This window comes from Giraffa tippelskirchi, chromosome 1 (genome assembly GCF_054371585.1).
Source record: "Giraffa tippelskirchi isolate mGirTip1 chromosome 1, T2T-mGirTip1v1.2.pri, whole genome shotgun sequence".
In the NCBI taxonomy this organism is placed as follows: domain Eukaryota; kingdom Metazoa; phylum Chordata; class Mammalia; order Artiodactyla; family Giraffidae; genus Giraffa; species Giraffa tippelskirchi.
In genome coordinates this window covers 212,002,959-212,020,509 of record NC_137275.1, presented here as the reverse complement: position 1 = coordinate 212,020,509, position 17,551 = coordinate 212,002,959, and the positions used below count along the sequence as shown (strand labels likewise).

The window sequence follows — 17,551 nt, the reverse complement described above, 5'->3', positions numbered from 1 at the left end:
GTGTCCGACTCTGTGTGACCCCATAGACGGCAGCCCACCAGGCTCCCCTGTCCCTAGGATTCTCCAGGCAAGAACACTGGAGTGGGTTGCCATTTCCTTCTCCAATGCATGAAAGTGAAAAGTGAAAGTGAAGTCGCTCAGTCGTGTCCAACTCTTCACTACCCCATGGCCTGCAGCCTACCAGGCTCCTCCATCCATGGGATTTTCCAGGCAAGAGTACTGGAGTGGGCTGCCATCGCCTTCTCTGAGAAGACATTATCAGAAAAATGCAATTGAACTGATGTTCTATGAAATAACTGGCTTGTAATCTTCAAAAGTGTCAAGGTCACGACAATAATGAAAGACTGAGAAACTGTCCCAAGCTGAAGGAGACAAAAGGGCATTAACAATTGAGGACAATGATTTGAAAGTTGGGTCTTCCAGAAGAACTAACAGGAACTTGTTAGTGTGTGAAATGTGCATGGGGTCAGAGGATTAGAAAATAGTATTGGCTAGATGTTAATTGCTTGAATTTGATGATTGCATTATGATTATATGGCTTCCCAGGTGGCTCAGTGGTAAAGAATCCATCTGCCAAGTAGGGTAGGAGATGCAGGTTCAATACCTGGGTCAGGAAGATCCCCTAGATAAGGAAATGGCAACCCACTCCAGTATTCTTGTCTGGGAAATCCCATGGACAGAGGACCCTGGCTGGCTACAGTCCATAGGGTTGCAAAAGAGTTGGACGTGACTGAGCAACTAAAACAACAGCAACAAAACTGTGGTTATAGCGGAGAATCTCCTTGTTTGAAGGAAATATCCACTTCACTATCTGAATGTTACAGAACATCAGATTGGTAACCCTTCAAATAATTCAGAAGGAGATAAAATTCTTCACATAGTACTTACCACTCTTCTATAAGCTTGTGCATATTTCCAAATAAAATTAATTTGTAAAAAATGAGAAGTACCCATGCTCCAGGAGAAGGCATTTTTATGAAATCAAAAACCAAAAACCTCACCTGACTTACAGCTTCAAAAGAACTCCATTTCACCTTTCCAAACAAACGAGAGTCCTTCTTCTTTTCTTATTAGATCTGGGAAACATAAAATGAAATTGTATGAGGTTTCTGGAATAGGCAGTCTTCATGGAGGCTTTGCTGGATATATAGCCACCTCCAGCCTTCCAGTGTCAATCATAATGTACGGAAAGAAAACTTGGTGAGCAATAAGGAGACCCAGGGTCTGAATGTCATTTTCCCCACTTCCTAAATATGCTACTTTGGGCAATTGCTTACCTTCCCTAAGCCTAGGTTTCCTTAACTATAAAATGGAGATAATAATTACTCCATAATTACTTCACAGTATTGTTGGAAGAGTTCAATACAATAATGGGTGTGAACCTGCCTGCATAATGATTGGCATTATGGAGCACAAGGGTTTTGTTTTTAATTGTACAACAATTTAACCTTATATAACCTAACAAGTTCCTTTGACCCTGACATAATTTCTCCTGCTTATAGCTGGACATATTTGCCACTTATTCACTCATTCTCACTCATTTATGCACTTAATGTCTGACAAATACTTACTGAGAATCTACTATACATAGTTCTGTGGTACAAGTCAGAAACAATAAACTGCAAGTTATCCTTTTCTTTTTCTTTTTCCTACAAAAGAAGAGGATGCAATGGAAAACAATGCTTTACATCCAGCTGTGAATTATGAATTTAAATCAGTTTAACAATCCAACTAAGGGTGTGTTTGCATTTCGTTCCCTCTCTCTTATTGTTGCTGTTGAATCCACCCACATCTCCATCACATACATATTCATTTTCCAATGAGTTCTGAAAGATTTCCAAGGTAGAGCAAGACACAGGGAATGCAGCTGACGTCTGCTTCCCCCTGGGAATTATGTCACTCCTTCATTTAATTCCTCCTGACATTTTCCCCATTGTACTTTCTGCTCTTCATCAAAATACATCCCTCTCAGAAAACAAATGTACTTACTTATTGACTACCCAAGACAATCTTGGCAACAGTTGCAATTCATCCTGCATAGAGTTTAAAAAAAAAAAAAAAATTGAAAAACCAAACGCACAAACGTAAGCTCTCCAGAGCAGTAACCAGTTGGTTGATTCCGACATCCAGAGTCCCAGGGATCTCTCAGTAAATCCCACTTAGGCGAGGTAGACAGATTTCTTTTCCATTTTTAGGCCATTGGCAATTTCGTTTGCTTAGGCTTAATTGTTCCCGGATATTGAGAGGGTACAGAAGGTAATTGTATGTTTGATTTTAATGACTCTTTTGGCCTCGATTTAACATCCTTGCTGAAAATATTACCAACGAACCCACAGGCACACAGGGTTTTTTGTTTGTTTTTCAGTTTTCTTCCTCAAGAAATTCGCCTAGGGGTGACATGCAAATAAAATCCAGCTCATCCATGTCAATGTATGGCAAAACCACTACAATATTGTAAAGTAATTAGCCTCCAATTAAAATAAATAAATTAAAAAAAAATCCAGCTCGGCAGCCTATTCTGTGAGTGGACAGTTCTCAGCCGTTCAGAGCGGACATCACAAGCACAGTCTACAAAGGGCCTCTTTTCTGTGTCAGAACCAGGGGAGCGGTAGCTGTGTCCTCAGCCAGCCAGGGGAGCCCACCGCCCCCCCCAACTCTGGCATTTCCCCTTAGCCCCGCAGGCATCCCTCTTCCTGCAATCCCAATTTCTAAAATTTCTCTGACCAAGTGGCACCATTCTGGGGACACCCACCTCCCCGACTGCCCAAAGATGGAACAATTTTAACTGCCAGAAATGTGGCAGAACTTTCAGAAGTGCATGAAATCAGCTTCCTAAATTGTGAAATAGCTGCTGTGTGACAGCATCAGAGAGTACAGTCAAGGTCCCCTTGCAAAGAGGAGGTGACCTGACCGCCATCCTCCTGAGCATCGGCCTTGCCATTAGCCTAAGTGCCATGTGCGCCCAGAGCCAGCCACGCACAGGGCAGCCCTCACCCCGGTCCTCTGCAGTACCTGGCGCAGGTGACCAAACCCTAGAAACCCCCTCCTCCCTACTTCCTCCCCTCTAGTCCCCACCCCCCTGCCCCTTCTTCCTGTTTTTCTTTCAATCATCTTTCCCAGTCCTCCCTTTAAAAATTGGCATAACCTAGGCCTCCGGAGGAGCAGGGAGAGCAAAATGACAGCTGTATATATCAGAATTGCTAAGATAGGATAAATACATTTTGAAAAAGCATATTTAATAGTAAGTTAATATTTAATAAAGGAAAGAGATGTCTGAGTTTTTTTATTTTTAATGTATAGGTTTATATAACACTGTTTAAGGTTCACGTGTACAGTATTGTTTCAAGTTCTGTGTACCCAACAGGGTTGTTGCTGTTTAGTCACTAAATTGTGTCCGACTCTTTGAGACCCTATGGACTATATCCTGCCAGGCTCTTCTGTCCATGGGATTTTCCAGGCAAGAAAACTGGAGTGGGTTGCCATTTCCTTCTGCAGGGGATCTTCCCCACCCAGGGATCGAATTTGCATCTCTTGCATTGGCAGGTGGATTCCTTCCCACGGAGCAGATGGGGAAGCCCACCTGAAAGCATGCTCACTACCAAAACGTGTAGTTTCCACCCCTCACCACACAGCTGACGCCCTTAACCGGTTTCACCCCCACCCCCACCCTTTCCCCCCAGGTAGCCACTACTCTATTCTCTATATCCACCCGTTTGTTTTGAGATGTCTGTTTTTTAATACAAACCTCTGAAACTTACACTCAGCAAAATCCCCTTGGTGATGAAAGACGCAGTGACTCAGCTGTACTCACGCAGTTCTATCAGTTTGTGTTTCAAGGGATGTTGGAGGGTAGGGGGCTTATGTTTACCAAAACAGTACATGCCCTCAGTGTGAAGTTGAGAAACGCTGTTCTCAGTAACCTCATCCACTCCCACAGCTTTGATTATACCTCGAAGCCGACAACTCCCAGCGCTCTATCTCTAGCCCAGATCTCTGCTTAGGATCCCACGGGGACTCCTTACTGGATGTTTCCAGTTATGAGGCTCAAACCTAACAGATCTGAAGGTGAGCTCACCGTCTCTGCCCCATGACCCAGACCAGGCCCTGGGGATGCCTCCTCGCCCTGGCTCTTCTCATGTTAGAGTCAGCTCTAAACTATCTCATACACCCATCTTTTCCTCTCCTGCACTGCAGGCCTGCCTCTGCTCAGCCCTCCCTCCAGGGTCCCTTCAGAGATAACAGCCTCCAAACTGCAATCCTTGGCTTTGAACTCTCCTCCCTCCAAGCTCTTGGGAAATAGCCCATCTAAAATACTCTAGTGCCTCCTTGTTGCTTATAGAATAAATTTTAATGTTCTCAGAATAGCCGCAGAGAGCTCACCACAGTAGGACTCCATTTTACATTTCCTGTTTCTTTTCTTTCCAACATTCCTTTCAATTCCACTTGAGCTGCCTGATTCCCCCAACCCTACAGACTCCTTCCTACCTGCAGACTTTGATGCACAGGGTTCCTTCTGCCTAGAATTTCAGCTCCCTGCCTGACTACATAGAAAACTCCTATTCTTCCTGCAGAACCCAACTGAGAGTCACGTTCTGTGTAGAGCCTTTCTGTTGCAGTAAGGGGACTTCTTCCAGGGCCTGAGAGTGGGCTCTTGTCTAACACTCAGAGAAGAATGGTCCAAGGAGACACACATGCTGACAAAGCAAGAGACTTCATTGGGAAGGGGCACCCGGGCAGAGAGCAGCAGGGTAAAGAAACCCAGGAGAATTGCTTTTCCACCTGGTTCGGAGTCTCGGGTTTTATGGTGATGGGATTAATTTCTGGGTTGTCTTTGGCCAATCGTTCTGACTCAGGGTCTTTCCTGGTGGCACATGCATTGTTCAGCCAAGATAGATGCCAGCAAGAAGGATTCTGGGAAGTGGAAGGATGCGTGGCATCTCCTTGTGACCTCTCCTGAACTCTTCCGGTTGGTGGTGGCTTACCAGGACCTCCTGTCATAAAATAACACACAGATAGTTACTGTAGTGCGTGGCCAGAGCAGGCAGTTTCAGTCCGTATGCTTCCCCTAACATTTCCACAATTCTCCAGGTAAAAATAATGGTTCCCTTCATTGTTTCCTGCTGCACTTTCTACAGTCTCCTTAAAGGCCTTATTAGTTTGCAAATTTAGTTATTGGATTAGAGTCTGTCTTCTCCTGTATATGATGACTTATTCAGGTGTAGAAGCTGAAGTGACATCTACATCTATGTTTCCCTAGAATCTTACATGGAGCCTGGAAGAGAGGAGGTACTGAATGAATGAATGAATGAATGATGGTGCCCACTGCCTTTTCCCAAAGTTATTGTCCTCTCAAGTCCTCAGTGATGTAATAGGACCATCAGAGCAGTGAAGAATTGCTTTATCTTTACATTAGTTCACTAATGCTGCATAACAAGTTACCCCAAACTCAGCAGCTTAAAAAAAAAGGTCAGTCATCACTTGTGATCTCTCTCTGGACAGGGATTTGAACAGGGCACTAATCCCTCCCTCATGATGTCTGAGACCTTGACTGGAAGACTCAATGGCCGGGGCCCAGAACTATCTGAAAGTTCATTTTACCCACACGTTGACATTGATGGTCAGCTGGGGTTTAGCTAAACTGTCAGCCAAAGCACTTCCATGTGGCTTCTCCATGTGTCCTGAGCTTCCTTACAACAGAGTGTATGGGTTTCAAGGACAAGGGTCCTAAGAGTGAGAAGAAAACCAGATGGAAACCATATTGACTTTTATAAACTCCCCTTGGGGGTCGTACAACCTCACTTCTGCCACATGCTATTGATCAAGGCAGTTACAAAGCTCTCTCCAGTCAGGTCCAAAGGGAGGGAACATAAAGTCCATGTATTAGTGGAAAAGTGTTAATATCACATTGTTATAAGAACGTGTCAGTTCAGTTCAGTCGCTCGGTCGTGTCCGACTCTTTGCGACCCCATGAACCGCAGCATGCCAGGCTTCCCTGTCTATCACCAACTCCCGGAGTCCACCCAAACCCATGTCCATTGAGTCAGTGATGCCATCCAACCATCTCATCCTCTGTCTTCCCCTTTTCCTTCTGCCCTCAATCTTTGCCAGCATCAGGGTCTTTACCAATGAGTCAGCTCTTTACATCAGGTGGCCAAAGTATTGGAGTTTCAGCTTCAGCATCAGTCCTTCCAATGAACACCCAGGACTGTGGGAAGGCATATACATTGGTGTGGCTGCATTTGGAAAGTATCTGCTATGATCTCAAGGAACACCACCCTCTGCTATTGTGTGGGCGCTAACCTTAATGCCATGAAGTATTGGGAGCACATTAGACAAATAACCCTACATGGCCTTATAACTTGGTCATGAACAGTTGCTATGAATCTCAAATGGAAGCTTTCCATCTAATTAGCAAGAGTCTCAAAATCTGACTGAAGGTAATTATTTAAGATCTGTTTATTGAATTCACTCACCAAAGACTGACTACCCTGTGCCAGCTCTATAGATAAGCCAGACACATCCCTGGCCTTCCAGAAACAAATATACTCAAAACCACTTTTTCTTATTAACATTAATAAACATCCTTGAGCCAAGCTGGTACACTTTTACATTCCCTTGATACAGAACCTTGATTCCATGGGTAAAATGGACTCCAAGTATGTGCCCTGGGATAGCTGAATCCAGAGACAAAGACGATTTAGGCTTCCAAGCTGAGGCTCTCTATTGCACAAGGAAGAATTAAATATCTACTATAAAAGTAAAACAGATACAATATTCTTAGTGGCTAGAACATGTAGCTATTGCAGGACTCAGTCTCTTTGTGTGGGAAAGCTACAAACCAAGAGCTAAATTCTGCCAGCAGACTCTCTTTACAAAAAAAGTTTTATTGGAACACAGCTCTGTTCATTGATTTAAGAATGGTCTATGGCCACTTTCATACAGCAGAATTCATTAGTTACAACAGTGACTAGTCCCACAAAACCTAAAATATTTATCATCTGGCCCTTTACAGACAAAGTTTGCTGCATTTGCTCTAGGCTAAATTTGTTTTGGAGAAGGCAATGGCAACCCACTCCAGTACTCTCGCCTGGCAAATCCCATGGATGGAGGAGCCTGGTAGGCTGCAGTCCATGGGGTCGCTAAGAGTCGGACACGACTGAGCAACTTCACTTTCACTTTTCCCTTTCATGCACTGGAGAAGGAAATGGCAACCCACTCCAGTGTTCTTGCCTGGAGAATCCCAGGGATGGGGGAGCCTAGTGGGCTGCCGTCTATGGGGTTGCACAGAGTCGGACACGACTGAAGCGACTTAGCAGCAGCAGCAGCAAATTTGTTTACTTGCTTGCATCAATCATAGTGGCTGCCTTTTGTTATGCCTCACTTACATGCCAGGCTCCGTGCTAAGAATCGCTGGATGCATTATTTTCAGAGTTACCTGGAACCACCATCTTGCAGATGGAGAGAATCAAGATTTTAAGAAGTAAAAGATTTGCATAAAGGCACAAACCCAAGTGGGTATAATTCCAAAAACCATGTTCTTTTCTTCATGTGCTAAGTCGCTTCAGTCATGTCCGACTCTTCGCAACCCTATGGGCTATAGCCTGTCCATGAGGATTCTCCAGGAAAGAATACTGGAGTGGGTTGCCATGCCCTCCTCCAAGGGATCTTCCTGACCCAGGGATGGGACCCGCACCTCCTGTGTCTCCTGCATTGGCAGGCAGGCTCTTTACCACTAGGGCCATATGAGAAGCCCTTTTCTTCACACCGTTCAGTAAAAACATGGGGTATAGATACTTCTGCTCTCTGGCTGAGAAACAACTGGCCTCCAGGAGCTGCCGGACATGATTATTAGCGTAAGGAATCTGCACTGAAGCAGAACCACTGACCCCAAATGACTGTTTGTAATGGAGAGGATTCATCATCCAGAGAAGCCAGGATCATGGAGTTTGCCCCCTTGAAGTGGCAGAATGAACAGAGAGGAATGGGCCACCAAAGCCCAGAGCACACACAGCTGAGACAGGGGACTTGGAGCTACAGACCGGAACTGTGAAGTGAATTCATCACTTCTCTGAAAGCTCCTCAAATCTGGAGGGTTGCACAGGCCATCTGGGGATCAGAAAGAGTCCAGTTGATAAGGAGCACTTATCTGGACAGCAGCCACTGCTACAGTGAAACAGCACTTGCCAGATTCTGTGCATCTCCATTGCAGCTGGAAGTTAGTACCCCTCAGTGTAAGTCTGCATTCTCTGGCTCCAGACCATTAGCTTCCTTAAGTGATGGGAGGCAGAGATGTTTGGGGGCACAGGGCACCCAGGACCACAAGGAATCTTCCCAGACGTTCCCTGAGAACTCACACGTCACACACATATTTGTTGGCACTGGAATCCAAGTTCGAGCTCTGCTAACAAAAAGGAAGACATTGCCTAAGTATACTAAGGTATTTTGTGGTTGTTATTTGGTTTTTAAATTCTCTTTCTTTCATTACACATGTTTTTATCGAGCATCACCATGCTTGATAAATAAATGCAAGAAAATTCCCTGCCATCAATAACAATTATTGAGTGCTTACTCTATACCAGGCATTTTTCTAAAAGCTGTGCATGCAGAAAGACATTTAAAGCTCACAGAAACGCTATGAGGTAGGTACTTAGCCTTGTCTCGTTTCACAAAAGAAGAAACTAAGGCACAAGAATGATCATTCATTCATCAAATTCATCACACACACACCTAGAGAGAACAAACTTCCTATGGTAATATTCCCAGTAACTAGCATGTATACAACTCAAGACCTGAAGTTAAAAAAAAAAATCCTAATCATACACATTTACATATATTTCTGTGATTGGACCATCCCTGCTAAAAAAGCCATTTCATAAATGGGAAAATCTCAGAGAGGTTTAAGGACTTGCATAAGGTCATATAGCCAGGCACAGCCTGCCTACCAGGGCAATGCTTTTCACAGAAGGACCAGACTAAGAGATCCTCAAGGTACCTTTCAGCTTTAGAACCCAAGGGACCATCTGCAAGGGGCTGTCCCTCTCCTACTCTGCCCACGCCCCCTCACTGGGAGTCTCCTATTAATTGCAGATCCCTTCCAACAAAAATCAAGTGTTTCCAACAGTGTGAAGTAGATTTAGAAACCCCTTACCTCCAGGAGGTGAATAGGCTGAGTACCAGCCACCTGCCTTCAGGGTCCCATAAGTTGGCCTTAACCATCAGTGCAGAACCCCATGCAAAACAACCCAGTGGGGAGGCTAAGTGCTCCCCTGGGAGGGTCACAAAGGAAAAGCCACCACTAGAGCACATTTCCTTCCTCTGATGAGAGGCTAAGGGCCTTTGACTGTCTGAGAACCACAGTGGGAGCAAGTCACCCCCTGCAGAGAGGAAGGAGGATGGCCTTCCAGGGAGCAGAAAGCCACTGGGAGTGAAGATGAACAGGGTAGGGAGCTAGGGACATGACAGTTGCTGTTTAGTCACTAAGTCTGACTCTCTGCGACCCCATGGGCTGTAGCCCACCAGGCTGTTCTGTCCATGGGATTTCCTAGCAAGAACACTGGAATGGGTTGCCATTTCCTTCTCCAGGGGATCTTCCTAACCCAGGGATCGAAGCCGAGTCTCCCACATTGCAGATGGATTCTTTACCAGCTGAGCCACCAGGGAAGCCCCTAGAGACAGGTTGCTTGGTCCCAGAGCACCTGTGCCCAAGAGCTGCAGGTCTGGCTTCTGATGCTGCTTGTAAGTGCATTCTGGAAGCTTCTGAGAAGTTAGCATTGGTGAGGTCAGCCTTCCAGAGGGCATGAGGACTGGCTGCCAATCCAAGACCCTCCAACGGATTTTACTGTCCTGGGTTAAACAGTGGTGATCATTTTAGGGCAAAAAGAACATATGAATGCCAGGTGCTGGCTGGGGGCACGTTCCAAGAGTTGAGTGGGGTATCCTGGTGTGAGACTAGACGCACCCACCATGCTGAAACCAAATGGATTCAGCTTAAGATCTTCAAGAGGAGTTTGCTTCAGTTCAGTTCAGTCACTCAGTCGTGTCCAACTCTTTGCGACCCCAAGGACTGCAGCACACCAGGCTTCCCTGTCCATCACCAGCTCCTGGAGCTTGTTCAAACTCATGTCCATTGAGCCAGTGATGCCATCCAACCATCTCATCCTCTGTGCCCCCTTCTCCTCCTCCCTTCAATCTTTCCCAGCATCAGGGTCTTTTCCAATGAGCCAGTTCTTCGCATCAGGTGGCCAAAGAACTGGAGTTTCAGGTTCAGCATCAGTCCTTCCAATGAACACTCAGGACTGATTTCCTTTAGGATGGACTGGTTGGATCTCCTTGCTGTCTAAGGGACTCTCAAGAGTCTTCTCCAACAGCACAGTTCAAAAGCATCAATTCTTCAGCAGTCAACATTCTTTGTGGTCCAACTCTCACATCCACACATGACTACTCAGGAAAAATTTCCTGAGTATCTACCAAGCGTCAAGCATCATTCCTTGTTGCTGGGGTTACAAAGGGGAAAACGGCAGCTCCCCGCTCAGACCTGTGTATGGATCAACAGGTGCACAATGAACCGCAGTGCCGGGTGAGGGCTGGAGCAGAGGATGAGTAGGAGAAACACTGACTCTATGGGACCAGGACTGGGATAAGAAGACTACCCACACTACCAAAGCCTTGTTTGAGCCATGTGACCTTCATGCAGTTACTTAAACTCTTTTTGCCTCAGCTCCTTGTGTGTAGAATGGAAATAAAAGTCATGCTTTCACTGAAAGTGTATTGTAGGATTAAATGTTAATCTATGTAAAGTATTTAGAGTAGCACCAGTCACATCCTGAGTTGTCATGATTGGAGAGCTGTCATTAGTAACTGTTCACTATGAACTAGGTCCTGTTCTAAGTTTTACATGAACCAACAACTCTATGGTAGGGACTCTTGTTGACCCTATTTTATCATTATACAAGGAAGCACAAGGAGCCTGGGTGGAGGAGGTCGCAGAGATTATAAGGATTTGACCCAGGCAGTAAGGCTTCCAAGTCAATGCTCTTGACCTAACATTAATACAATTCTGCCTAAGGAGCCCACTGTGCTGACCCAGCACAGAAAGGGAACAGGTGAGTGGGAAGTCATTCCAGAAGACAGAGCACTGGAGCTGGTCTTTGATGACAATTGGTATTTGCAAGGAGTTAGTGCAGTAGAATGGAGGTGTGTCACCTGACAGAGGGTTCAAGGGCATTGATCTGGGCGTTAGAATCCCCACTATACCATTCACCAGCGGTGCAACTGCCAGTGAGTTTCTAGGTATCTACGTCTCAGTTTTCTCATGTGTAAAATGAGAATCACCATTAAGATGCAGTTACGGCAGATGAAATGAACTCAGGCATTTCGGATGCTCTCTGTGCTGTGCTGTGCTTAACAAATGTGCAGGAAGTGGAGGCTATTTCTGCCCAGCTTCTCTCATCTTCTGCTTCCTTGCAACCTTCTTGCTTTCACGCTTTCTCCCTCCTGCCCCTGGCTATGACCCACCTCCATTCTCCCTAAGGAACATTGGAGATTAGTTTTGCTTTGTCTGTCTTACTTTGTTCAGCTTTTCCTTATCCCTTCTGGGACCACTTTTAAGTAACTCTTTTCCATTTTCTTTCCAAGTACCTATTCCTATGTCCATTCTTATATATATATATAAATTTCATTTATTTATTTATTTTTGGTTGTGCTGGATCTTCATTGCTGCTGCTGGGCTTTCTCTCTAGTTGTGGCGAGCAGGGACTAGTCTTTGTTGCCATGCACCAGCTTCCCACTTACTCTTTGTTGCCATGCACCAGCTTCCCACTGCAGTGGCTTCTCCTACGGTGGGGCACAGGCTCTAGGGCACATGGGCTTCAGTAGCTTGGTGCACAAGCTTAGCTGCTCTGCAGCAAGTAGAATCTTCCCAGACTAGGGATCAAACTTGTGTTCCCTGCATTGGCAGGCAGATTCTTATCCACTGTACCACTGGGTAAGTCCCCTATGCCCATTCTTAAACACTGATGTTTCCATGGGTTCCACTATTAGTCATCTCATCTCTCCCCATTCTACATACCTGTGTAATCTGTGCATCAGTATACTGACAACTCCCAAATCTATATGTCTGGAGTGGATCACTCTTTTGTGGTCCTGACCCACATTTCCATCTACCATCTCTACTGGGATGTCCCAAAGCTATGTGTCCAAATTGGAACCATCCTTTTCATCCCTAGGCCTGCTCTTCCTCTTGGCATCCCAATCTTAGCAACTGGCACCAACACCCATTCAATTGCCCAAGCTAGAAACTGGGAGTTGTTCTAGAATCCTCTTACCATTCCACCTCCACATCTAATTAGTCACCGAGTCTTGTTGATTTCACCTCTTCTGACACCTTCCCCTTCTCTTAGCTCCACTGTCTCGGCCTAGTTCAGACTATAGGCCATGACTTTAACAGTTTATGCAGGACTTCCTAACAAAGCTCTTTTTCACCAGATTTTGCTGTCCTTTAATCCATCCTCTTACATCAGAAGTTGACGAACTTTTTCTGTAAAGGATCAGATAGCAAATATTTTAGGTTTTGTGGCCGTAGGATCTCCATTAAAACTAGGGGATTCCGCCATGGCATACAAAAGCAGTGACTGACAACGCGTAAATCAATGGACATGGCTATGTTACAGCCAAATTTGATTGAGAAAAACAGGAGCTGGATGGATTGGGCTCATGAGCCACAATTCGCCCAAGCTTGTACTACATTATAGCCAAAGTGGGTCTAACAAAGCTTAGGGCCCCATTCATTCATCTGTTGAAAACCTTTCACTGATCTCCCAATGCTGTGAAAATAAAGTCTAAAACCCTTAATATGGTTACAAGTTTCTTTGTGATCTGTCCCTCTCTTCTTCTCCTCTATCCTTTTCTCCTCATCCTCCTTCTCCTCCTTCTTCTGTCCATTTATCACATGTCCCCTGTTCTTCAACTTTTCCCAGCTACTACAGATCCTAGAGTACATTGTGAATTTGTTCATCTCTGTGCTTGTACACATACTGATCCTTCTGCCCCCAAATGCTCCTTCTCATTTATTTAGCACACTGGCATGCTTTCCCCAAAGTCAAATTAAGTTTCATCGCTTATTTGAAGTCTTCCATTCCACAACCTCGGAAAAATAGTATTTCTTGTGGAAATACTTGTCAGTATTTCACTGACAAATTGAGAGGTCTTTGATGATAGAACCTATGTATCATTAATTTCAGTTTTTTGATGACTAAAGGAACCCTCATTTTTCACTGTACATAAGAGGAAACTGAGGCACAGGAAAACCATGCTACAAACTTGAGGTCACATAGCAAAGAAGGCTCTATGCTGGAATTGAAACCTGCAAAATATAAAGCCTGAATTCAAAACCTCCGCTCTCTCTACCTCACTTTGAAAGGCAGGAAGAAAGATCTTTGTCCAGTGTCTACCTATTAAATAGCATGAAACAAATATCACTAGGTTTTGTCCATATCCATGAAAGCCTTCAACAGAAGAATAGCAGAAATGGGATTCTGTGTGGATCCTTCAGGAGAAACTATGTGATCTTTCTCTTTCCTCTTACCCTCATTCTTCTGGGCAAGCTGATGAATGCAATACATGAAGTTTCAAGCGTCCCTGCTGCCTCAATACTCTAAAGAGATTTCTTGGAGTCCCCTAACTGGCTGAGTAAGTCTTCTGATGTTGGCTCACTTCTCTGGCCCTTTCTGAGTGCATCCATCACAGAGTAACTCATTCTGCAAGCAAATGAATTTTCCTACCCTATCAGGTGTGCTCACAACTCAATGGACAATGAAGTTCATGGTCTCCATGGTGATCCAGTCTCATGTCACATGCATTATTGTATGGGGAGTGCATGCTGATACTGCACTCTGTGGTAAAGGTATGCGATAATGTGAAAAGACCAAAGATGGAAATAAAAAACTCAAGTGTATCCCTTCTCCAGGGGATCTTTCTGACCCAGGAATCAAACCCAAGTCTCCTGCAGTGCAGCCAGGTTCTTTACCAACTGAGCCACCAGGGAAGTTCAATAATTTGAAGGCCCAACTCAGCTGACTATGTTTCCATGATGTCCTCCCTTATTTTCTCAACCATAATTAGTCTGCCACCTTCTCCATAATCCCATAACCCTTTGTTCACAATTTCATCAAAAAGTCTAGACACTGTACTAAAATTATTGATCTGTGTGTCTCACGTCCCAACCAGCAGTCGCTTAAGGGTAAAGATAGGGTCTTAGACACCTTTGTATAGGTCACTCACTTCCCTAACATCCTTACCCCTTCCCTGGAATTATCACTGCTTGATATGTATTTTCTGCTCAAGAAACATAAAAATGAATGAATGAATCATGGATATAAGATATTAAAAACACGCAGACACAAAGAAGAAAAGATTCATCCTTACTAGGGATATGAGAAAAGGCTATGTAGAGAAGATGGCATAAAAACTGAGCCTCGAGAAATTATTAGAAGTGTTCCTACAAGAGAGGGGAGGACACTCCTAGGGAGGAAGGACGATGGGCAAAAGTAGGGAGAAATGAAAGAATGTGACAAATTTGGGGAATGATGACTACATTGATCTGGCTGGAGCTAAAAAGCAGAGAGCCAGTATGGCACTGGATAGGAAGGTGGGGGTGGGGTCAAATAATGATGCTCTTGATGTCCCCTCTGAGGAGTATAGATTTTATCATGGGGTCAACGGAGAGTCACTGCAGGAGAGTTACATTCAGGCCTGCATTCTAGGAGGTTAGGTGCGGACTAATCAGAGGGTGAGAGATTGGAAGCCAGGAGACCCTTCAGAAGTTGTTGCCTCCATCCCTGTCTAGAGGATGGATGGAGAAGATGAGGACAAAGACCACAGATGTGAAGGTGGAGAGGAAGGATGGTTTAATAGAATTTTAGGAAATGACTCAGCAGGAACTCTAATTTTGCAGGAAAAAAAAAGAAGCCCAGACACAGAGAAAGGAACTGATGAGACGGTGAACTAAGGGAGGCAGAATCAGATCATCAAGTGATTTGAAACACTAAGGCAGCGGCCTTCCCGAAGCAAATGGTGCAAACTCAGAAGTCAAAGAAGTGTTCCTGTGAACAGGGAACCCACACTTCACATTTTACAGGGCTTGCAAGACTGGTGAGGAAAGCTGGGTTCTTGGATGAGGTTTGAATTGGAACTGATCACCAAGGGCAACACGTGCATGACTAACAACCCCATAATAGGCCCTTCGTTACAACTGTAATGGGAGCTACGCTGACAGATGTGACGGGTGTTCTCAGCAACCCTTGGGGAGTGACAACTGCAGCACAGCGCTCACTTACAAAAACAGGTGAGACTCATTCTTGAAACATCCTGGCTGTTGGTGTATGAGCATGCTGGGTTCTTCAAGCACCCTGAGAGTTTCCTTCAACCATTTGGAAGGGATATCCTAATGTCTCTGCTGGGGCTCACTTCCATTATCTGTAAAAGAGCAATAATATACCAGCTCCTTTGAAAGGTGATTATGAGAAATTGATGAGTTTCTTGCCAATGAATTAAGAAGCATGAATAAATGTTCAGGGTTAGCAATAGTATTTTACAAGTCAAAAACTGTACCTGGCATTTATAATATTTCTCCATATTTCTGTGGCCCGTTTCTGTAAGATTTGTGCAAACTATACAAAGAGTTGGCATTTTTTTTACCCTCATAGAGAATAATTTTTTCTCTTAAAAAAGAAGTGATAATGAGACTTCCCTGGGGGTCCAGTGGCTAAGGCGCCACACTCCCAATGCAAGAGGTCAGGGTTTGATCCCTGGTCAGGGAGCTAGATCCCATAGGCTTCAATTAAGAGTTTGCATGCCCCAATGAAGATCAAAGATCCCAAGTGCCACAGCTAAGACCCAGTGAAGCCAAATAAGTATATATATATATGTTATGTTATAAATATATTATATATTATGTTATGTTATAAATATGTTATATAAATAAATATATATATATATATATATATATATGTTAAAAGGAACTGATGCTTTGCTAACAGAAAACATATCAAAAATGTTGAGTGTGATCTTCCCAATGCCACTCAGAGACAAAGGAGCACCAATAGTATGAACCTCGGCTCTGAGTCAGCAGAAGGCAAATGGAGCAGACCACGAGGCCAGGAAAGAAGATTCTAGAGCATGTCCCCTCTCAAAAGGCCCCAAAGGTAGCCACCAATGGCTTTCCACATCTCTGCAAGAACTTGGAAACTAAGATGGGAAAGAATAGCTCAAAGTCATAAAATGTGCCCTCTGATTAAAAATGGATACTTATTGGGAAGACTGCCAAAAACATAGACTAGGGAGGGCCGGAGACAGACTTTGTTTTTAAATAACCTGTGTTCCCTGCTTTGGCAGCTCTAAGTCTTAACCCCTGGACCACCAGGGAAGTCCCAAGACTTTTTAAAATTATTCACCAAGTTGTTGTTTTTCTCTGTGACATATCTTACGTGCACAGGTTTGTTTAGAAAACACTTTTGCTCTCTAGCCCTCACTAAGCCATTAAGACAAGATTGTTGTGATTGTTATTATTTCCATGTAAGAGCTGAAGGAACTGAAGCTCAGAGAGACCGGCAGTCACTAGCAGGACTGTGACACTTGGCTCCCAGTTCACCTTCTCCACATACACAACCCAACAGCAAGCTCCCCAAGTGCAGAACCATGGCTTCTATTTCCCTTTATGCCTAATCTACTGCTCTGAGTGAGTGCTTCCTGATTCAGCTATCTTATTTGCTTCTATATGTATTCACTCCACGCATAGGTATGTGTGTGCATGCTAAGTTGCTTCTGTTGTGCCCAACTCTTTGCGACTGTAGCTCACCTGGCTCCTCTGTCCATAGGATTCTCCAGGCAAGAATATTGTGGAGTGGGTTTCCATGCCCTCTTTTAGGGGATCTTCCCAACCCAGGGATCAAATTCACATCTCCTGCATCTCCTGCATTGCAGGTAGATTCTTTACCCACTGAGCCAACTGGGAAGCCCCCACATATAGGTAGTGGGCACCAAATAATGCTGCTGTAGATAATGAATAACTTATATGCAAACTAAATTCTGCTTGAAACCTGGTAGGGGAGAGTGTGAGGAAAAGAAGCAGAAAGAGCATTTCGGATTGAGCCTGTAGGAAGAAACACAAGCAGAAGACAGTATTGGAAGAGACTGGCATAATAGCTGTTGCCAGTGAAGGAAGAATGATATTGGGGAAGTATAGGGGGCCTTAATCCACTTCCTCTAAGCCAAGGGTTCTCAAACTGGTGTGTACCAGAATCACCTGGAGAGCAATGGAAAAACACAGAGGACCAAGCTCCTCGAAGGAGGATCGGGTCTAGTCCTTGGTATTTTACCAGAGTTCCCCAGGTGGTTCTGACTCTGGCCAAAGTTTGAGGATATTCTAAGCAGACTTTTCTCAGGGGTGATACTCAGTAACCATGACTGAATTTTCTCTGGTTCTTCCCTGGTCTCATAAAGGGCATGAGGCTTCTGGTAGAGGTCAGTGGTTGACCTCTGCCTGATACAGGGTACT

General features: G+C 44.6%; 1 long non-coding RNA gene across 1 annotated transcript; it reads right to left on the bottom strand.

Annotated features, from left to right (window-relative positions):
* Window positions 1–4,692: 4,692 nt before the first annotated feature.
* LOC145520101 (uncharacterized) lies at window positions 4,693–13,766 on the bottom strand. The gene is made up of 4 exons (XR_014064215.1): window positions 13,583–13,766; window positions 12,324–12,535; window positions 8,185–8,398; window positions 4,693–4,991 (listed from the first exon to the last, which is right to left on the bottom strand). It is a non-coding gene; the product is annotated as an uncharacterized LOC145520101 (long non-coding RNA).
* Between the last annotated feature and the right edge of the window lie 3,785 nt (window positions 13,767–17,551).